The 23,726-nt window shown below is 32.7% G+C and overlaps 1 long non-coding RNA gene across 2 annotated transcripts in view; it reads left to right on the top strand.

Annotated features, from left to right (window-relative positions):
* LOC146996351 (uncharacterized) overlaps nt 1-23,726 on the top strand; it is a 65,322-nt gene that overhangs the window by 26,598 nt on the left and 14,998 nt on the right. For both annotated transcript variants that reach the window (XR_015042194.1, XR_015042193.1), the window contains exon 3: nt 12,717-14,430. This is a non-coding gene — a long non-coding RNA (uncharacterized LOC146996351). The remainder of the gene's footprint in view (nt 1-12,716; nt 14,431-23,726) is intronic.

The raw sequence follows: 23,726 nt of genomic DNA, 5'->3' as shown, positions 1-23,726 counted from the left end.
AGAATTAAGGCACCTAATATCGTTAACAATTGTGTCTCAGTATCAACAAACTATGCTAATGTAAAATAATCCTTTGCCATATTTATAAAAGTTTTTGCTGACAAGACGACATCGTATTAAAATTTAAAAAAAGGTATTTCAATAAGAATGACATGATTTTAAAAACGAAATGGCAGCCATGTTTAAAATGTTATCTTTGTCACTCATTGTCGCCCTGTTTGTGTTCAGTATGCTGAGAATTCAGATTCATCATGGCTAAATATATGCTTTAAGAACATTAATTTGGGGCAAAAAAAAATTATTTTCTCAGATGAAGCTTATTTCTGCTTCATTGGATATGTTAACAAAATAAAATTGTTGTTCTTGGTGCAAAAACAATCCATAAGAGATTCACGAGAAGGCTTGTATTGGGAAAAGTTATTGTATGGTACAGTTTATGGTACACCATACAACATCATCAGAGTAGTCCCCCCCCCCCCCCAAAAAAAATAAAAAAACAAGGGAGGAGATGAAGCCACAGTAATTGGTGAGTAAAATTGATTGATGACAAAAACATTTTTTATGGCCAAATTCGAAGGACATTGATTTAAGGGACATGTGGTTCCAGTAAGATGGTGCCACATTTCACACTGCTGACGCTGCTATCGTATCGACAATAGCAAAAATTTTGGCGAAAAGTCAATTTTACAAAATGCATCTGTTAATTGGTCTGGCAGAAGTTGTAAATTTAACTCCTTTTGTTATTTAAAATCAATGGTCGATGCGAACAAACCACGAACTCTGCAGCATTAAGAATAAACATCGAACGTAGCATTCGTGACATTACGCCGAGTTCTTGCATACAGTCATAAAAAACTAGATTCATTGAAGTTACTCGCGTGCGCTAAGTCGAGTCACTTAAATGGTGTTTTATTCAGAACATAATGCCATAAATTGTATTTCAAAATAATATGAAAAGTTTGGTTGCATCTGAAATAGTTTTCAATTTATTTCATTTAAAATCATACCATTCTTACTAAAACATCTTTTAAAAGCACCGTCACTTTAATTGAAAGCTTGATTCCTTGTAACAGTAATTTCAACACTAGCAAAATTTGCTATTAATCAATAGATTAAAAAAAAAAGGTAAAACTGCAATCTGAAAACTAGAGGCTATATCTTTTTCTTTTCTTTTTAGTCCAAAGGAGCTTTGTCCCTGAAGGACTATCGTTTTCTTATTGCGATTTTGCGTTGGTTCACTATAAATGTCCGTTTTCACTTTTCAAACTGTTGCCACAAAAATGTTACTCCTGCATTATATTTGAAGAAATTATATAATGAAGAATCTACATAAATGTATGTATATTTATCGCAGTGTGATCAAACAACGGTACATAAAGCCATAGAATTTTGAATGACGTAATTCTCCTATGAAATTGGGCATGTTAACAAACTGAAGAATTTAAAAGCGAGCCATAGCAACGTTGTTTAAAAATAAATAAATAAATAAATAAAAAATAAAAATAATTAATAATAATAAAAAAAAACTTTTTATCTCCAGAGCGTGAGTGTCTGTATCGGAAATTCTAAAGATATGCTCAATTTAAAACTAGTTTGCGATATTGCTGTTATACTGAATTGTATGGTTTAAGTGACAAGAACGTGATATTTTATAAATAAATGTAACAGATAAAATGTTTAAAAAACGCCCCTTTGGACGTAATTTAAAATCTGAAACCTTGAGATTTTTTTTTAATTCTTTTTTTCTTTCAATTGTCTTTTAAGCTTCATTATTAAGCAAAGTTTTAATAATTAGTCCAAAGGGGCAATTTGCCCTGAAAGGCTATTAATTTTGATTTGGCATTTTGCGTTCAAAACTTTAAAAAGCTGTATCACTTTTCAAATCGCTGCCACCATATATTATGACCGTGTGTTATATTTAAAGAAATTAAATAATGAAGAATCTGCATAAATGTATCTATGTTTCTCGCATTGTGATAAAACAGCGGTACCTAGAGCCATCAAAATTTGAATAACACAATCTTCCATAAAATATGGGCATGCGGAAGCCCTAATTTCAATTTGAAAATTTTTTTATTATCGATTTCATATTTTGTAACACTTCAATAAATTTTTGATTAAAAATCTAAACGGTTTCAAAGCGAGTAATGGCGACACTGTACGAAAAAAAAAAAAAAAAAAAAAAAATATATATTTTTAATCTCTAAAAGCGTGAGACTCTGTATCGGAAATTCTAACCATATGCTCCTTTTAAAATTAATTTGCAATATTGCTGTTGAACTGAATTTTATAGTTTGAATACGTATAACATGGTATTTTATAAGTAAAGGTAACACACAAAACGTTAATAAAACGCCCCTTTGGACGTAATTTAAAATCTGAAACTTTTCAGATTTTTTTAAACATGTTTTATTTTTTAATTTTATTTTGTTTTGTTTTTAATCATTTTTTGAGACTTTACCGATAAATATTTAGAAGCATTAGACTGTAATCTGATGGATCAGGCTGCAAATTTTTTTTCGTAGATCATGCTTTTGTTTATCTGTTGAGTCAAATACGCTGCAGCGTCTAAGCACCTGAAACAGGTAATTATAGTTTTTCTTGTGGAATTTGAAAGAAGAATTTGCGCGAGGATTTAATTTCTGCTTCGGTAAATTGTTGACGCCTCGTTTGGTAGAATTAACCCTAGCCCCTTTCTTCCCCCTCAGTTCAAGCTTCGGTAAATTTTCAGTTCTTTTTCATTTGGGGCGGCTAAATATCATTCTGCAGAATTAAAAAAACTGGGATCAGAATGTAGATGTAATTGAAGGTATTGGTTTAAAAAAAGAATGTCCTTGTAATCCCTAAAAATGGACTATTGGTTTTACAAATAGAAACCTTTTTACCCACTTTCTCTCTCTTGTTTGGAGGAATATAATTGATTTAATGAAGAAATTTCATTGATAGTTGAGTAAAACGTATTTGTAACTCCTTTTTCCTATTTTGTTTCTCAATTATATCAGTTTTCTGCATAACAAGTACGTTATTTAAAATTATGATGCTATTCACTGAAGCCGGACACTTACAATTTAATGCATTCGTCGGGATGGCTAATACCACTTAGTCCCTTAACCATCTCATCATCAAGAACGTGACCCATTGTGTATCACACAATTTTAAACCCAACAAAAAAGGAGAGATTTCTGACCAACTTTAATGGAGAACATCCGGTTTATTCCACTGGGTAGAGCGCTTAGCAGCGTTTGTACGCATAGCTAACGTGTCCGTCGAGCAGCGTAGAGTTGAACGCTTCAAATATATATAACTCTCTCTATAGGGGAAATAACATAAATCAGTGAATTCATATTTAAATAATATTGCATCTTATTATACTAACACTATGCCATGTTGTATCGTATGTGAGAAGAATCATCCCGATTGAAAGATGGCTATAAAAAGATGATTAATGGAAATCAGAAGTTGACACTACAGGCACAGAGAATGAAAGAAGCATAAAAAATGCAGTACAGTTAAATTATATACATCGTGTTAATAAAGTTTTGTTACTTTGAATATGATGTATTAAAAGGGTGTTTCTTGTGTACTTCAAAGTGGATAGGTCACAAATTTGATTCCACTTTTATAATGAATTTTTAACTTTCTATAAATAATTTGGTGCTCTTCCCCACACTTGAGTCAAGTTTTTCACTCTCGTCCCAGTTCTAAGTCATGCAACTGTTAATGCCATTTGAGTTCAATTGACCGTTAATGTCTCATAACGCCAACGATTGCAATGGTGTCGTGACAGAACCAAAAGAAATGAATGGCACAGAAAAGTGTACAGCGACGAGTCTGGCTTCCATTCTCCCAACAATAGTCACTTGACAAGAGTTTGAAAACGGCGTAGAGACAGGTCTAATCTCTTTGCGAACATCATACTGTTTAACAACGCAACATCAAGGTTTGGCAGGAGACAGCCATAAACAGACTGCTCGTATCAGGAACAAAGTGACAACGCGACTGCATATGAGCGATATGCTGTAGCCTGTTGCTTCCCTAACTTCAGTGTCTGCCGCCCAAGGTATAATAATTTGTGACACTGACTGCCGTACCGATGGGCCTCTAATCTGAGAGAAGGCATGGATGTTTGTAAGTCTTCTCGACTGGTTTATGATAGGAGAAGAGTGGAAAACTCAGCAACTCAGCCCTCATCCCCCGTGTTTCTCCCCGGAGTGTTCTCTATCAAAATTGGAGTAGAGCTTAATAGTTAGCAAGGCCATGCAATATCAAAAGTACCTCCAAGAATGCGCATTTTTCATCCTTGATTAAAACAGTTCCCTCAGCGGTTGCAAAATGCTGCTTTTTTGCAAGCGAATGCCCCACCGCAATCAACAACAGACAAGCCCTGCTGCGTACGCACATGTTTTCTTGGCCACAGAGGTCTCCAGATCTGCCGCCGATTATGTGGGACTGGTCTGACCCAGCCCATGGGGAGTCATAAGCTGGCATAACCTCATTTGGAGGTCGAACTGAGGAGGATAATTGAAAGCATGTGATCATTCCTCCGTCAGGGCATTTTCCGTCCCCTGATTTCATCTGTACCTCGAAGAGTTGCCTCTTGTCTCGCCGCAAGAGGTGATCTTACTTTCTGCTGATCACCCTGAATCGTATTATATTATCTTTTTTTTAATTAAATAGCATTTACTTATATACGCATTTCTGTCTGTAGGCGAATTTTCATCATACACTTATCATGTACTTTCGTCACTTATTCCTTCATAATACTGCATTTTCTTTGCCAGACAACGAATAAAAGTAGAATTATCTGTTTCCTTCTTCACAAATGAGAGAAAATACTCTTCAGAGTTGGGAAAATTTAGCTTTAATGAATATATCAATACAACTGGGACAGAAATGAAGAGGTTAATACATTAAATTGTTAAGAATCAATAGATAAAAGAAATAATTTATCCAAAAAATGTTTCTTATAATAGAAGTGAGAGAGCTGATAGGTATTTTTATTTCACAGATGAAATGGAGATCTGAAAAATAAATGAGATATTTCCGATCTTAAAAAAAGCAGCTTGTAACATAGTATTTAAATATCCAAATGATACAAATACTGCAGAAATTTCTTCAGAAATATTTAATTTAAAAACCGACCCTAATTCTGGACACCAAAACAAAGACATGATTGGCTCTTTTCAAAGAAAATTCGCAGATATAAGTTTCTTCAACCGTATGCAATTACAGGAGCTGCAGTGCTTTCAGTAACTGTTGTTAGCAAAGAAAGAAGCTGCAACAAACTAATGACAATAAAAAATTATGAACGTTGTGGCCCCAAGAAAAATTTAACATGGTTATTATCTCAACAAGACATGAATCAAGTAATAAAAGTAGATTTTGAAAAAAGTGTTGATTTTGTATCTTTAAAAAATACACTTGAAAAGTGTAGTGCAATATTTTATATTATTGTACTAGTATTTTTACCATTGTACTGTTTATCAATGAAGTATTTTTTAACGTAGTTTATTTTAAAAACTATAAATCTTCTTCGTGAATATATAAAGCTGCGATTAAAATTATTATAATAGTTTCGATTTTAAGAAAGCAAAATTATGTTGCTGATTGACTCATATTCTGTAACGAAACAAACTGCTAGCGTTCCGATACCCATTGCTGAGTTAATCAGAACGAGCCTCTCTTTTTTTTTTTTTTTTTTTTTTTTGGAGTAAATGTGCAAATAATTTAATTTATAAAATCTCAGCGTTCTCCCATGAATAACGTCCGAGAGGACAGACATATTGTGAAGTCAGCCCTACAAAACCCTACAACCACATCACGGGCCATTAGTCAGGACATGGGTTTGTTTGTAGCACGCCCAGTATCCGCTCTTACGGTGCGTCAACGTTTGCAGCAGCGTGGACTATCAGCACGGCGGCCATTACTTCGGCTTTCCTTCACAATGCAACATAGAGAGAGAGAGACGGCGACTCTGATATGCCAAACGACAAAGCTGGATACAGGAGTGGCATAATTTCGTCTTTTTAGATGAGTCCCGGTTCCGCGTGCACTATTCTGATGGCCGTATACGTATCTGGAGGCCGGAGGAGGAATTTCTGCAATTCGCACATCGCCTTCTAGTATTGGATATCGGCATAAGGACCCTGCACCTGGTGTGATGGTTTGGGCAGAAAATGGGTACACGACACGCACATCTCTAGTTGGATAGCCGGTAATTTGAATGCAGATCGGTACATTTCTGACATCTTACGTCCAGTGCTTGTGTCCTATCTTCGAGCCCCGCCAAACGCCATCTTCCATCAAGATAATGCAAGATCACATGTTGCACGTCGTATTCTGACCTTCCTCGCTAGACAGAGCATTCGCTTGCTGTCCTGGCCTGCATGGTCTCCAGATCTGTCACCCAATGAAAATATCTAACATATCTGGTCATGGGTTGCTGACAGGCTGGCTTGCCACCCCACTCCGGCTAATACGATTGATAAGTGTGGCACAGACTTGAAGCAGCATGGAATGAGTTGCCCGTTTCTGTCATCCAAGCCCAATTCGACTCCATGCCTAACCGGGTAAGAGTCGTTTTAGCTGCCAGGGGTGACCACTGTTTCTACTATTTAGCCCCCCCCTGTTATAGATATCTTTTTTTGTATTTGCTTTCCTTCACGGTGCTGCAATTTTGATGGCCAGCAGTAGTGTATATTTCTCATTCAATTAATTCAGTTCTCACTTCGCGACAAAGCAAAAATGTATAAAAACTTAAAACATCTTCATTAAAAATTGTACAATACAGAAAAACACGTAACAGCAAATACAGTAAAAGCAGTTTAAAAAACAATTTTTACAATTAAAATTAGTGTTTCTACTCAAAGAGAAGCAATTCGGCTAGAGGGCAAAGAAGGCAGATTTTTCGATGCACAAAACAGAAAGTTTACTTTTGATCCCACTCGGCAAAAATACATTGAAGGTGTAGAAACTGACTTAATTCACTTATCTATTGAGTTTCAAATGTAAGCAAATGGCGTTTCGTCAAGTTTAATTCGCCCTTTAAACTTTTAAATTGTTCCTAATTCTACAGCTATTGCATGCAGATTAACTAAAGACATAAATATCTTAACAGGAGCATAAAAACCGCATAAATTTAAGTCAAAAAATGTTCAATTTACCAATATATAAAAATAAAAAACTAAGCTTAGCCAGGTAACAGAGTGGGAATGTATATATTTATATACGATTGGTGCAGCCGAAAAAGGGAAGTGCATAACTGCGTGTTACAGCAGTTGTAACACGCAGACCCATATACAAAATTTTAATGTTCTACAACTACTCATTCTTGAGTTATGCGAGATGCATACCTACGTACGTACGTGCAGACGTCAAGAAAGAAATCTCATCTGAATCCGTTTTAAATCCAGTCCTTTATTTCGCACAAGGAAGTAATAAGTATAATTTCTTATTGAAACAGTACTTCTGTACTTTAAATTCTCAAAATCAAAACTTTCAATCACCAGGGTCATGAGAACTTGGCTGTTCTCAGTTCCTGGTTGGGTGGTAAGGATCATCAGTAATAAATTGTGACAAATTATAACTCAGGATCATTGTGAGAATAAGTTTTTAATTTCTTTAGACAAGCATGTAAAAATGCGGAAGAAAAATTAATGTACGGGCGGCCAGGAGCCCCCACATCGTTCAATAGGACTTTCAGAACTCCCTCTTCTAGGAAGTAATTTCGTATTATTTGCATTTTTTTTTTAAAGCCCAGAAGGTCTCTTAGTCACGAAATTGCATTTCGAGACTAACAGGGTTGGATACCGCAGTCTTCCTCCCGAATATGAGCACCTAAAAGCCCGAATTTAGAACTTTCATATTTTCTAAAACTTCAACGAATTTTTGATAAGCAAACTCAACGATTTCAAAGAGAGCAATGATAAAACCTATTTAAGGAGGGGGGTTAATTTTTTTATCTCCGGCGCGCGAGACAGTATATCGAAAATTATCTCGGTTAGATAGTTAGCTGCTTATTTACATACCTCTTGATAATGGCTTAATCTGGAATGCAATTTCAAAGATTTTAAATCACTTTTTTTCTCTTTTGCATTTTAAATTCCTAAACTGATAATGAAATTTCACTCGATAAGATATTTAACAGGCATTAAATAAGATATTTAACAGGTAACAAAAACGCATTTTTAACCTCTTGCATCTCACAGAAAATGGCGATATTATAACGAATATTCACTATAGCGGAAAATTATTTTAATATCCCCTCATCAATCCAGTTGTTGTAAGAAGCAACTCTTATAACGAATGACCATTATAACAAGCGTTGAATGTACGAAGATTTCCAACATGTTTGTCGTACAACTGAGATACATAAATATTTACCTTCCATTTCAGAGAAAATTAAAAGCGAAAAGCAGCAGTGAACTGTTTTATATAACAATGCATATTTTCTCGAAAACATGTAACGATACAAAAAGACTTTTTAAAAAAAAAAAATTGAATGATTCTGTATTCGCATAATAGTTTAATAGATTTAGGAGTTCTCCGTACATCTTATAGCCTACAATAATTTTACCCCAAAGCTTTTCTTAAGAGTAGATGCAGCCTTTATCTATCTTTCCATAAATGTTAATGGCTTTTTCCATAAATGTTAATGGTTATATATAATTTTTTTCATATTCATTTGTATTAGAGATATTTTATATATTTACATGTCTAGCCGGAGCCGAATAAGGTACTTATCTAAGAGAGAAAAGAATAGGGTACTTATCTCATAAAGAAAAGAAAGGAAGGGCGATATTATTCTTCATTAACTACTAACAAAAAAAAACGATATACCGAAATATTTGCGTATTATTCGAAGAAACAGGATAACTGCGAAATTACTCGATATCCTAGAATTTAACAGCAAACTTTTAAAATGCAAATATCAAATTTATAATTCGACGGTGCTCCAAATATTACTTCCCCCCGTTTTTTAGAGGATTGTTTAGGCGTCACTTAATGTGATCACGTGTGTCCACGATTATTTTCATATTAACCGAATGATAAAATTAAACGATGAGGAAACGAAATGTCTTTAGCTAACAAAGAAATTTAACTCATTTAAAATAAATATAAGAGAAGCATATAAATAGGTACTTTCACAGCATTTTAAATAGGAAAAGGTAAAAATTGTTTAAGAACGGTATTAACAGTGCCTTTAATGCAAAAGTTCATTTATGAACGGATCATAACGTTTTTGGAAATTATTTGACAGTTATGCTGAATTAAGACACTAACACGCCGAACAAATACTAATTCAGAGGTCAAACAACAAAAATCAGCGTTATATTTTCAAATTTGAAAATAGTGATTTTTGTTGTTTGACTTCTGAATTAGTTATACTGAAGTTCTAATCTTAATATTTAGATGGTATTTCTCGTTGAAAGAAAACATGCCAATATGAAATTGAAAATTAGGGGAAGAAAGCAAATTTAAGTTTTTTTTTTTTTTTTTTTTTTTTTACTAGGAGTAACGAAAAGGTGGGAAATTTTTTTTTGCTCCTGAAGAAGAGGGATCTGTATCTGACCACTCTCAAAATTACCAACCTTATTCAATACCTATGCTAGACTGAACGTACATTTATATTTTTTGCTTAATTTTAAATGATTAATGTCGAAGTCTGGCTGTTTGGTTGTGACAGTCGTAACCTGTCGAAATCTGGCTATTGAATGATTAAAGTCGAAACTTGGCTAAAACGTAACCCTTTGTATTATCTGTCACTTGTTAGTTTTTATAATCTGTTTTCCCCTTATTTGGCGACTTTACTTTAGTTAAAAAATTATTCTATAATATTTTGATCATATTTACGGAATGGTTAATCACGTAAGTGAAGTATTTTCCATGCTTTTGTATACAAAGGGGCGGAACTTAGGTAATTTAATAGCAAAGCCAAATGATAACCTTTAATCGCGGTCGCAGTAAGTGGCGGTCTACTGCAGAATACAGATTTATTCACATACACGCGTATAATTTTTTTCAGTTGCAATTTTTACTGCGTTGCACATTCACTGGAATCAAAATAATCCAATAAAAAAAAAACAATATCTTATGTTACAATCGCTCTGTCAAAGTTTTTTTTAAAAAATAATTTGAATAACACCTTCCCGAGAATTGAAATTTTCTTTTAACTCATTTATTTTTAAAACATTTCTTATTTTACAGGAAAGGGGTGTGCGGATGGAAACAACAAGCAAAACGAAAAAATAGGGAACGAGGGGTTGAAAAGAACGCTACATAGCCAATACTTTTTCGTGATTCTTTACTTATTAATATCCCACTTTACCAATGACTGCCGCGTGCGACGCCTTATAACCACGGAATTCGTACGTAAGGTCAGAATAGGAAGAAAGATGGAATGAAAAAAAGTTAAGACAGTCGTTAATTTCACGCACCCCTGCGTCCTTCGAACGGACTGCCCGCTGTCCACCCCTCACGGTTTTACGAGCTTTTCTGGATCTCCGGGAGGACCGTAAGATGACGCTTTTTTATGTTCCCGCACTTAGGCGGTCGTCTTTGATGTCATGCGGACAGTAAAACTGAAAGAGGTCATTACACTGGCCTGTAAGGAAAAGCAATTTTTTAGGATAGTATCTGTAGTCAATAACAGATGGCACCACTTCATGTTGACAAACGGGAAGAATTTATTACTTATTTTTCACGAACATTGTTGTCATCATGCCGGTTTTACCCGGACAAGTCGGTTTATAGACTCATGATTCGGATTAACTATTAATTTGGTCTGATTTGAATCTGTGAAATTATGATGAAATAAAATAAATCTTTGCAAGTATGCTTTTTTAACGAATAGTAAATATAATCCCCATCCATACTTATCCCAAGTTAGAAATAACAGAAAATGTAATTCTGGAATTCGAACCTGCAAATGCTATAAAGCGAATATGACAACTTCAGTTTAATTTCTATTTTAGTAATTAATGGTAAATCAAAAAGTTCTGAATGCGTGTACAAATTATTTTATGTTTAATAAATGTATAAATTAAGTAAAATAATTAAATTATTTTATGTTTAATAAATGTATAAATTAATTAAATTTCACAATTTTTGTGTTGCTGCTGTGTAAAGCTTTTGTTTAACTGAGATAAGTATAAATTTTTACTTCTGAATTTCTTCATAAAACAAAAGCAGACAAAGCAGTTTATTAATTTTAAAATTAAATAATTAATTCAATATTTGTAATAAAAATTAATAAATCACAAAATAAATTTTAAAAATAATAATAAATAACAAATATAATAATGAAAAATATTTAAAATTAATAAAAGAAGGGTATATTTTATTTTCTTAAACATCTAAGGTCAGTAATTCTGTAGAGGTTATGTGGTCTCTTCTGTTCTGTACAAGCAACACTGTTCATACATGAAAGAAAGAGAAGCAGAGGGTATTTAAAGACTTTTATATATTAGTCATGGTTCTAGAAAAATACTGAAGTAAAATCTTTATTATTATACAACTTTTTTTTACTCAGAATTAAGACCTTATTTGTTTAACATCCAATATATTTTTTCTTTTGAGTTACGTTGAGTTTGTTATAAAACGAAAGCAGTTCAAGGCTTTTAAACCAAAATATTTATCATTTTCACTTTGCCATGAATGTGAACCAGTTTCCTTTAAATCCGCCACAAAGTCAGTTTTGTCAGAGCAGAATTATATTAATCATGCATTTATGCCAGTCTCTCTTAACATATTGATCCATCTTAGTTTTTGTAGCTCATTAACTGTCCTTTCCGTAACTCTTTATCACGAGGAAAAAGCAGAATGCAAAAGCTGCCTGCCTGGATATTTTCAATTAGCTGAGAAACCTGACCTTGGATTTCAGACGGAACATTTAGTATTCATAAACATTTAAAATGCAAAGAACAGTAAAGCCAAGAACAATGTCACTGATTAAATGGTTAAGCGAGGAAAGCTGTATCAATGCAGACTTTTAATTCCTATCATTACTTCACAAAGCTTAAGAGGGCAGAAGTGTGTAACTAGGTACGTGCAAAAGTTTTTGTGTTTTTATTGCAGTAACACTTTTTGGCGTTGGAAATTTTTGCTTGCGCTTAATTGTCAGTGGCACGGCAATATGGGAATGAATGTCCAGTGTTTCATGTGGTAAAAGGCACTGACACAAGCATTACTTTTATATGATTAACGAGAGGGAAGAAAATGAAAAATTAAAAGAAGTACATCCTCCGTTATCTTTTATCTGAGTCTTATCGAGAATACAGTTCGTAGAATGATATAATTCCAGCAAAATATCACCTTTTCGATGACGTTTTGCGTTTTTCAGAGACAGAACCTAACTATGTAGAGAATCTTCGTAATGGATCGCGAAACATTTTCTGTGACAAAAAAGAGAAATTCTACAAGAGGTAAATCTAAAATTTTCTCGATAATATAGCAGTAGATTATAGACAACAGAAACGAATGTAATATAGATGATAGCCAATTAATATGTTCTGATACAATGAAATGGAAGTCTTTTGTTGGAAAACATAAGAAGTTTTGCACAAACGGAATAGCAAAGTGATTACAAAAGTATGGGTAGAGTGACAAGTTTTGGTGGATGGCGATGAGTTTTAAAGTACTTTTTTATTTATTGCCATTAATTCATGGTTGTTCATTCATTGTGACCATTACTTCATTATTACATCTTTTTCTTTCAGGAACCTTCTTTTCCTACACCCTCTCCACCCTCTTCCCCAGAGCAACTATACGCATAACAGTTTCGAGACTGCAAGACTTGGGAATCACCGAATGTGGCTCAAAATAACTTTGGAGAATTGCTGAAAAGAAAAGATTTTCTTCAGCGAAACGGAAACCATTGACAGTTATTTGCTATTAAAAAGTTTAAAATATTTGCACCATTTCTGAAAAGTAGATATATTAATATACTATTGAAATAAAATAACTGACCCTTGAAATTAAGTTTCCGTTTTGTTAAAATAATATTATATTCATGACTGAAATGATTTGCTTAAAATATCGAATTTTTAAATACAAAAATCGACTCTTCGAGTAAATCAGTTATGCAGAGGAAAGAAAATTATCCAAACTTCGAACTATCAAAACTAGTCTCAATGAATTTAGATAATTGCCATTTTCCAGGATTTGTTGGAAGTTCATACAAGAGAATATTCTTTTAGAAGTGCATACTCACTAAATAAGTAATATAACAATCTAAACAGGAATGAAGCAAGCATAATATAAAGGATTTGTTTCATTGGTATGCAAATTAATTGTGATATGTTTTGTTTATGAAAGTTTATGAATAATTTACAGGTTAGCTTGTAAAAATTTATCGTCAATTACATGAAACGTCAACAGAAAGTTTTCTTCATGTAAGATAGTAAGAAATAAAACTGAAAAAAAGCTGTGCGAATGAGTCATGCGAAAAAAGATATTTAATATTTTTCAATTTCGGTTAAATAAAGTAAACCTTTCCGCGGCAAGCATCTCCCTAACGAGACCACCTCTAAAAGTGACCAGTATTTATGAGACTATTAGTAAACATCCTCAGTGAGCATCAACTTTTTCCAGGAACCATTTTCGTAGAAGATCAAAACCGTCTGCGGTCATGGATGTTCGTCTTTAAGAGGGCTCACTGTATATTTATATTGTTACTTTTTTTTCCTTTTCTTCTTCTTCACGTACGTTCTTCTTCTTCGCTTTCGTGGATTTGAAGTGAATAATGACAATAGCACTTCATGAAGTATCGAGACAAACTTTATTGGCAATTATTCTCAGGACAGCTCCAAATTCACGTTTTTACATTTGTCGAAGAACTACTATAAACACGCTGTAACAATCAGGGGCACAGCCCTCAGGCAATCAGGCTATAACGGTGAAGACAGTTTCACAGCAAAGCACCAGGGTACAGCTCCCGACTCTGCTCGGTCGTTCTCGGAACTCTACGTACTCTCGAAACTCTCCACGCTACAACTCGCGATGCTCTCGACGATACACGAGAGTACAGCTAAGCACACTCTAAGACAAAACTCGACGATGCACTAACTCGCGATACATTAAAAGACTCTCTCGATGCACTCGACGACCAACTCTGCGCCAGACTTCGAGATACTCGCTCAATGACTGATTATCAACTCTCTAAACTCCGCAAGGACTAACTGACTCTCCGTCTACCAGCAGGGTTTATATAGCTTTTGGCTTGTGTTCGAGAACATTCTGGGCTAAACCAGTTTGAATTCATTTCAGAAGTCTCGCCATATGTGATAATCTCGATATCGATCGATTGTCGATAATATCGCCAAATGTGACAACTCTGCCTTCCTTTGTCATTTTATGGCAACCCTAAACCTGCTTTGCGCGAAAGCTATCCCACCGCGCCTGGAGATTTCGTAACAATATTATACATACTAAGTAAGTGTATAAATACGTTCTCATAATGAGACCAATATTCTATTTTGATCCTTAACATAAAATTCATTTTACTAAAAATGGAACTTCGTTTTCAGCTGTCTTTATCTGGTGGTGATGATAAAAGTTTCTATTATTCACATATTCATTAGTCACAACGACGATTCAGAGTTAAAAAAAAAAAAGTTTATATCCAATGTTCTTAGATACTCTGTATAACAGAACACGGAAAAGAGATATTTTATCCCAACTCTTCTTTTTTTTTTTTTATAAGAACTGGGTATGAATTCTTTTCCATGTAACAGCGTAGCCTTGAAATAGGGGGAAACATAGGTATGTCTTAGTGCCTGAAATATACGTCTCTTATCTAGTGTTCATATCCAATTTTTTTTTTTTCAGATGAACTGGACTTGGACTCCTTTTCGTGGTCCTTATTATTATTTGATATGGAACTGGATATGAAATGTTTCTCACACTCTCTTATCCAGAGTGTGTTGTAATGCATCTTTTGTATAAAGTTGAAAGTTTGAGTTAACACTGCTTGGGAGAGGCGAAAAAATGCTGGTACCTACACATATCTAAAAATAATAAGTATAATGAATATAACTCATGAACAGCTAACTGAAGTTCCATTTGTATTAAGAAACGATTATTTAGATATATGTGAGACAATTACAATTTTGAAATCATGGTAAGCTGCAAAATCGTGGTGCATCACCACGCTTCATTTTTGAATATTTTTTCAAGGTGCTTATTTGTCGATAATCAACTGCAAAACTAAGTAAATTGTTCCTTTTCTAGAAACACTGAAGACTCAACTTTGAAAGGTCTTTGTAAGTAAACTTTTATTTATTTGTTTATTTAGTCATTATTTTCAAAAGTGTTCATACAGAAGGAAAACTTGATAAATTTCTCATCTGTTGTAATTCATAAGACTAAAAGTCCATGTACATACAAATTTGAAAAATTTAACTTACTGTACTTAATGTCAGTCAAAATGCATTACTTTATCAATATATTTAATTTTAGAGATTTAAAAGTGATCATGGTATTATTCAGCTATTTTGAGATCGTTCTTAAAAACATGCTAAATTTCACTTTTATCCTAGAATATATGGAATAATGAAAATATCTTATGGCTATATGCTCGATTAAAAATTAAAACGGAAGCTATTATGAAAAGCTGTCTTAAGAATTTATTTCCTGCCGAAAACAGTACTCCTTGTATTTTTTAATTTATAAAATTCAAAGTGATTATGTTCATTGAAAGCTTCCCGAGAATTTGTAAACGATCGAAATAGCAGACCACCCACGAAGGGAGAAATTCGAACGAACGTGCTCAAATGTATAACCTAGTCACGATTTAATTTTCGTCGGTTGTTTGACCTCTACACCCGTGGAAGAAATTATCCACTCATCACTTGAGGTCAAGAACGAAAGTCTTGAATTATTGCATTTCTTTCCTGTTGAAGAAATAGAAACTTTCTAATAGTATAGTGGCGACATCTGTTAACTAATATGTAATATAAAATGTAATACGAAAAGATGCTGCTACAATTCAATGGATAGAGGGCAAAATTTTGTTGCATTAATAGAAATTTTTCCACAAATTTTTATCAAGTGTGCATATTATCGATTGAAATTACAAATATATGTGTAACGACATGCAAAAGAGTAACATGCAAAAAAAATAACATGTTCAAAAATGCTTACATTTAGCGTGATATGTGGCGCCATCTGTTGATTATGTTGGCTAAAAAATAACACATTATTTGGGTAAACATCAACGCTAACAGCATTATTAAAAGAAGTCTATTTTTATTCCATACTTAATTTAAGCATGTTAAAATTAAAATAGTCTTCTAAATTATTAACATTTGGAAGCACTTCCGCAGAGAACCCGGTAAATGTAAACATCGCCAACTTTGGCGATAATAGTTCAAACATGGTAACCTAGCTAATTCATCCTATTCGCTTGTGCGAAGGTTGTCGTTGTTCGCATTTGGAGATTTATATTATTCTTCTCTTATTTATTGTTATTTTTTCTGAATTTTTTAACAACGAATAGATAGAAATATTTTTCGCATAATTAAAGAAGTTTCGGGATCAAAGGAATAAAATATGGCGGGAGGGGTGAAAGCTAATTTGTAACATGCTGTTCACGTTATGTTCTTAATTATTAACAGCTGTAAGCACGCAGAACCATGAGGTTTCCAAATCCTAAAATAATTTTTAAATGTATAAAGTTCTAGTTTTATTAACTTAACAATGCTACTGAAGAAAATTTCATTACTGTTGAAGGTTATTTGTATTGTGAAATATATTATGAGAAAGGACAGGTATTGGTTGCAACGTAAAATGCTTTAAGCTGTATGCAAGTAACTTGAAAAAAAAATACTGAAAACTATGTAAAATGGATGTATTAAAGGTCATGCATTCATTAATTTATTACATGGGCATGGCTCTTACCGAAATACATCAATCAACAGGCCAAGTACTTAATAATAAAAAATGACACTTGTAATAGAAATATTAGTATTCTATATTAATTAGAGAAAATACATAGAAGTATAATGTAAACGTAAGTATAACAATACTAATTTTTATTTTTTAAATGAATTTCTACTTCCCGTTATGCTTAATACATTGTTTTCTGTGCTAACTTGAATTTAATACAAATTTATTTTCGTATATCACGTTTAACCTGTTAGTTTTACATCTACATACTTATTATCTGTGAATTTTTACTACCATTGTCTGCTAACTTGAATTTACATACACTAAAAACCACGTTTACGGCTCGGCTCAGCTTGGCGAGTAAAAATGCAACGGCGCCAACGGGTTCTTTCCCGAAGCGCCAACGGGTTCTCTGCGGATGAAAACCCCAACACTTTACTACAGGATTACTATTATTACTACAGGATTTTGTATAGTACAGAATTTGAATATTACAAACGTTATTTTATCTTTTTTGTTTAATACTTGGTTAAAAAAGCAAAACTATGTATTATAATATCATAAATTTAGAACATAAATAAACTTAGGTATTGGATATTAGAAAGACTATCTCCGAAGAAGAGCAGAAATATCTGGAACTGTGGGAAGTTGTCTTAAAGAGGGTTGGCTGTATTAAAAATATAGCGCAGGCCTCGGCAACCTATGGCACTCGCGACGAGCGAGTGAAGATGATGAATTTAAAAAAAAACATAATAATTACATTTCTTTTTTAAGTGCTTTTGAATTTTTTTGCAGGCATTTATTATTTTGCGCTGAACGGAATCTACATTCATGATTTATGTTCGGTTAATCATAATTGTAGAAGGTTTCATTTGCTTTTAAATGATCTGGAGGCTGTGCCATGACTAACAACGCCCTAGAAAACTTTCCCATTCGCAATGGTCGTCCACTTCTGAGGACGAAAGACACATTTTATTTCTTTTAAATTCTGTGTAATAATTTTTAAATGCGCTCCATATTCAGACTTTTAAATACGGCTTTTTTTGCACCTAGATGGCGCCACCTAAATTTATGTTCAAATTAGTTTGTAAAGCATATTTCTTAAAATTTACGGAAAATATTAATGACGGTAAGATTTTAATTCTCGTATGAAAGCCATTATGGCTTAATCGCGAATTGCATATTTCTCTCGAATTTACTTTGTTATCTTTTTACAAGTAAAATATTCATTGGCGTAGCCAGAGGGGGCGGCTCAAGAGAGGAATTTTCGCGTGACACATTATTTTATAGTGGTTAGTTATGCTAATTGTCGAAGCAGGTAAATAATAATGAGATTCTGAATTGCCATCAATAGAGAAAAAGTAGTAGTTTTGATTCTAAGTAAAGTAATCAAAGAAATCCTCAAGAGTCTTTAACTGCTACATGCTCTTATTGTAGATTTTGTATTTTATGAAAACGTTTGAATGAAAATTAAAAACATCAACTAAATTACAATCAAGGTGAAATTAATAAAGAAAATTCTTCATTAAGAAAGGATTATTTCATAGTTTTATTTCCGTTGTTGGCTAGGGAAAAAGGAACATGAATATACTTCTTTTGAAGCATTTGCAGTTTTTGCAGTTTATTGTAAAATGCAACCTCCGGAACAACATTCCAAATATTGCAACACTATTGAGAACTTTCTTCACAGCTGCTGTAAGTGTTGTTAGATGTGAGAAGGGTTTTCCAAATAAGAATCACTTAAGAAGTGTTTAAGAACTATAAGTTGTCTAAATAAAAATTATTTAAGAAGCATTTCAGAATTATAAATGTTTACTGTCTATATAATAACAGCTGGAGCAATCAAGAAGACCTTAATGTCATCGATGGTTTTGCAATTAAAAAAACAAACAAAATAATAATATAATTTCAAAATGTTGGAATTAAAATGTTTCCTCAAAAAGAAGCATAAAGTTTAAATTTATTCCCCCATATATGATTTTGACATTTTCTTAGTTATTTATTTGCATATCAAGCGGAGGGAAAAGCTCAAACTACGCCATAGAAAATATTCAGAAAGCTACATAACTTTCTTTACTTTTATGAGAGGGAAAAAACAAGGATTGTTATGTATAATCTGACCTAGAGCCCAAAAAATCTAAAAGCCTTGTGAGCTCAGAAAATAATCAGGTTTGGGATAAGTATTTATAATTCTATTTAAAGATACAACGAATCATCTCTAAGCTGAGCACCCACGATTCCAAATGACTTTAGACTTCCTTGTAGGAGGTCATCTTGCAGAACATGGATGATGATGATTATTGATTTGCATAATGAATTTATTAAAATCACTACGGGTCTATTAAAAGACTGTTGATGTAACAGTGAATTCCTTTGTTCACTAGAAGCGTTATATATTGATTTATGTATAACGTAATATTAGCAGCAGTAAATAGCTACAACGCTATTGGCCAGAAAGGAAGTCCTGATGTGTTTATTCAGCTAATCCTGCGCAATATTATTTAGTCCGATTCAATTGTTCGATTGACACAGGCGCATTTTTGCAACCATGGAACACGCGGAGAGCAATCTCTCTCTCTCCTTTTTTTTTGAAAGAGGGTGTGAAAACTTCAGAAACTGTCCAACATCTGCGAGGAATATTCTGTTTTCACATTTGAAAAAAATCCTTTACGCTTTTGTTTAATTTGAAAGTTTAACCATGCCACAAACAGCTGGATTGAGGAGTCAATAAAAAAGTTCTTTGAGGACAGCCTAAAAAGATTAAATTTTTGTTGGAATAAGAGTATTCAATTAATCGAGGATCATGTTGAAAATTGCTGTTTAATATTGCTGAAAATTATCGGAATAAAAAATTATGCCAAAATTCCTAGAACTTTAGAAACACACTATGTTTCTAAAGTTCTAACCACCAAATGTAAGAGAGCGTAAGCGTGCAGCTTAAAATGGGAAACTCAATTTTAAACTAACATTAGTTTTAATTAAATAATATATACATTTCAAGCGAAATTGAAGTAGATGCTTCTTCTTGAAAACATTTCCTCTATTTATTTTGTTAAATTTTCTTATCACAAAATTATACAAACGAATTTTTTTTCTTTTCACTTCTAGTTTTTTCCATCTTTTAAACTCCGTAAGCTTTAAGTAATGATTTTAGATTTATCCGATGAAATGATTTTTCGGCCTTATAAATATGCTCGTTGAAACAATAACAACGCTTCCATGAATGTGTCAGGATGGCCGACCGGTCTAAGGCGCCAGACTCAAGATATTTCCTTGCCCTGCAGAGCAGGGAGTCTTCTGACAGGAAAGTTTTTTAAAAGTTTTTATTCTGTAGAGTAGTTGAATCATCAAAGTTCACAATGTTCTTCAAATACGTCTTGATAACCTCTCTATGCAAAGTAATTATTTTACTTCGCAGCAAACATTGAAAATATTTTACTTTCTTCAAAGAATTTTTTAGACTTCAAAATGTTCTTCAATTACATCCTGATAAATTCTATACAAAATAATTTTTAAATTTTACTTTGCAGCGCATCCGCAACATCAAAAAATTTTTTTAGACTTCAAGTACGTACTGGCAGCCTCTTTTATTTTAAAATTTTCTTTTGCAGCCCACTTATATATCAAACAATATTATCAAACAATTTTTTATATTATGACTTATATTATCAAACAATTTTTTATACTTCAAAATGTTCTGGAAATACCTACGGACAACCTCTGTAGTCGTAGAGTAGGCTTGATTTTGTAGGAAACGCGGGACGAAATGTCTTTGAAAAGAAAAAAATTAATTGTAACAGTACTTCAGAAAATAATATTAACACACAGAGGAAACAGCGAGGTGAAGAATTTTATTTGCAGTGTGGCGCCCTCTATTGACTGGGTGAAGAAGCTGTCAATATGAGCTATTAGAAAAAATGGACCATTGACCATGATGGGTCTGATCAGGCGGACAACCAATTGCCGTTTTAACTTGCAGATGACGATGCTCTTGGCCATTGGCCGTAAAATATGAAACAAGCGGCAAAGCGCCTTCGATAAATAGCGAAAAAATTAAGCTGTTTGAGTTGGTAATAGAAACCGGCAGGCAGAAATTAAACACCTACTCTCAGGACTCTCAGGATCTCTAATTCTAACAGGAGCCCTAAATAAGAAGGCATTCTTCACTTCTTCATTCTTCTAACTAAGAAGGCATTCTTTACATTACACTTCTTATATGTAGTTACGGAACAGCAATTTTCGTAGAAATTTGATCTCAAAAATTTTATTTTTAGCAGAAATAAAATTATATTAAAAATCGCTTATTAAATTTTAATTTACCTCTTTACATTTTATTTCATTTTAATGTTAATTATTTAATTACTTTAATTATTTAATTTTTTAATAAATAATAATCAATCATTAATTAATTGATTAATGATTAGATAATAATTCATAAATATTAACAGCCAATATTAATTAAATAATTATTTATTAATTTGATAATAATTAACTATTTAATTTTTAAATTATTAATGATTTTAATAGTCATTTTATTTATATATTTTCTCCCCTTCCTCTTTCCTGACGGTCTCCCATAGGGCTCCGGCTCTTCTAATTTTAGAAATTAAGCCCTGAATTAACTGCTGAAAAAGCTTAAGAATACCTAAGAAGTCGCGAAGAACACATCAAAAGTGCTTTACATGAGTATCAGATAATCGCTAACATGCATGCATCACGCATTTTAGAAATAGCATCAAGCTAAGGTTTAATTTTGCTTAAGTTAAACCTTAGATTGATAGTTTTAGTAGCTCATGACTACTAAAACTGAAATTTTAAAATTAATATGTAACTATATAGCCGAAGGTGTTAATCAGGTTTATTCAATTTATACTTATTTTTAAAAACCCTTGCATGGTTATATTAATTTTAAATCTACCTGCAGTTCACATAGTGATATATTTTACTTTTCATTCAGCTTTGAATGTCACTTAAGGGCATTTAAAGGTTGGACTCTTAACTTCTGAATTACTTTCATTTGATGTCAACAAATTGTGGGAAGTAATTACTTTTTCATATTAACCTTCTCTAGGTTTATTAAAGAAGTTTAATAATTAAAAAAATGTATGAGATTTTAAAATTGTTAGATAAGGTGTGAATAAATGGCCTTACTCTGCCTTTATTTTTGCAACCGTTGGTCGTACCTTACGCATATTCTTCCAATTATAAATAGGCTTCAAACCAGCTGCTTTAAAAATAATTGGCGATTTCAAAGTTAACATTCTACATTTGGTGATCTTCCCCTAAATTCATCTATTCTCCCAAATTCGAGATCTTTCTAGGTTATGTAACGCTACTGGAAAAGGGAAACTAAACTAATATTAACCAATCATAGCTTGTTTCCAGAATAGCCCCTACTTTGGTATAAATACCTCTGGCGAGCTAATTATCCCATTACTTTTCTAGCTTCTACCTTGCTAATATCTCCTCGTTCGCTTCTATAAAATGCCTGCGTCATTCTTTAAAAAAAAAAAAAAAAAAAAAAAAAAAAAAAAAACAACGATGTGTATAAGAAATTTTTGTAATTGTATGATTAAAGAGTATGTTGTCTACGAGGAATTATTCCAGTGTGCCTGGAAATCTGGAAATAAAGATGATTTACTTTGAACTTAGTTTGGTATCAACTACTTCCTCTCGCCCTGCAACTCAGCCATCGCAACTGTGCTTTGAAATTATGACACATATTTCAAAATGGGTATCTTCATTGCAGAATATTAGAGAATTCGTATTCTAGAAAACACTGCCATATAGCTTTAATGATTTTTTTTTACGATTTCTAGATTATGGTTGTAAAGTAATAAAACTTACTAGGACACACTTTTAGACTTTGAAAACTCCTTACTAGGACACTTTTAGTGTAACTGGTTGTGTGAAAATTCTTTTGGCCTACTAAACGTAAATGAATAGTTACTATTTCCTACTGCATTCTCGCACATCGGCAGAATAATCTTAGCTTTGACAATCGTTTCCTGAAAAGTGCTGATGCAACCAGAAGAGAATGAAACTTCCGTCGAATAAATGCTAAATATTATTTTTTAAGGTAAATATTTGCTAAATATCTTCATAAAATACTGCAAAATTATTCATATTTCTGATTTCAATCCCGAATTTTAACAAAACATTGGGCTTTTGCCCTAACACCTAAAGAAAAATTAAGGATTACTCTGTGTTCTTACAGCTCATAATCCTTTAATAAAAAAGATAATTATAATAAATTAAATGTAATTGATTTAAAATAGTATCTGAATGATACCACTAGTGTTTTCAATGAAATCCAATTAGCAGTGAGCTAACTTAAAATTATGAAAAAAATATTCAATGCTTTTGAATTTTATAATAAAAGTGTGATTCTTTGTCACATTTACTAATGAGTTAAATGCTAAATTAAGGTCTCAACAATTTTTGGATATTTTAGACAAAATTTACTTAAAAATTTGGAATCTATTCAGCAAAAATTTTGGCTTATTCTAGGACAGTAATTTTATCACAATGCATACATGAGGAAATTCCTTTAGATTTCAACAATACTAATTTTTTTTTCAAATATATAAGAAAAATTGTAGAATTTTAGTTTTAACTATCATTTTCTAATTTATTTTTTAATTATTATATTATATCTAAATAATTTTAAAATGATGCCTTGCTATGTTTTAAGATGAGATTCGACTAAAGAATAAATTTCATTACTTAACCGATTGCAGCATATCTCTCAAGGACTATCTGCTTAAGGGAAGACATGGCTTTATTTAAACACTTTCTGAAGGAAACTGGATGGTATTCTTTTCACGCGAGAGAGAAAATAA

The sequence above is a fragment of the Stegodyphus dumicola genome, chromosome 7 (genome assembly GCF_044657685.1).
Source record: "Stegodyphus dumicola isolate Sdum_Otavi_A_Nest chromosome 7, ASM4465768v1".
Classification (NCBI taxonomy): Eukaryota; Metazoa; Arthropoda; class Arachnida; order Araneae; family Eresidae; genus Stegodyphus; species Stegodyphus dumicola.
Note: the sequence above shows the minus strand (reverse complement) of the source record. Positions and strands in the feature narration are given on the sequence as shown.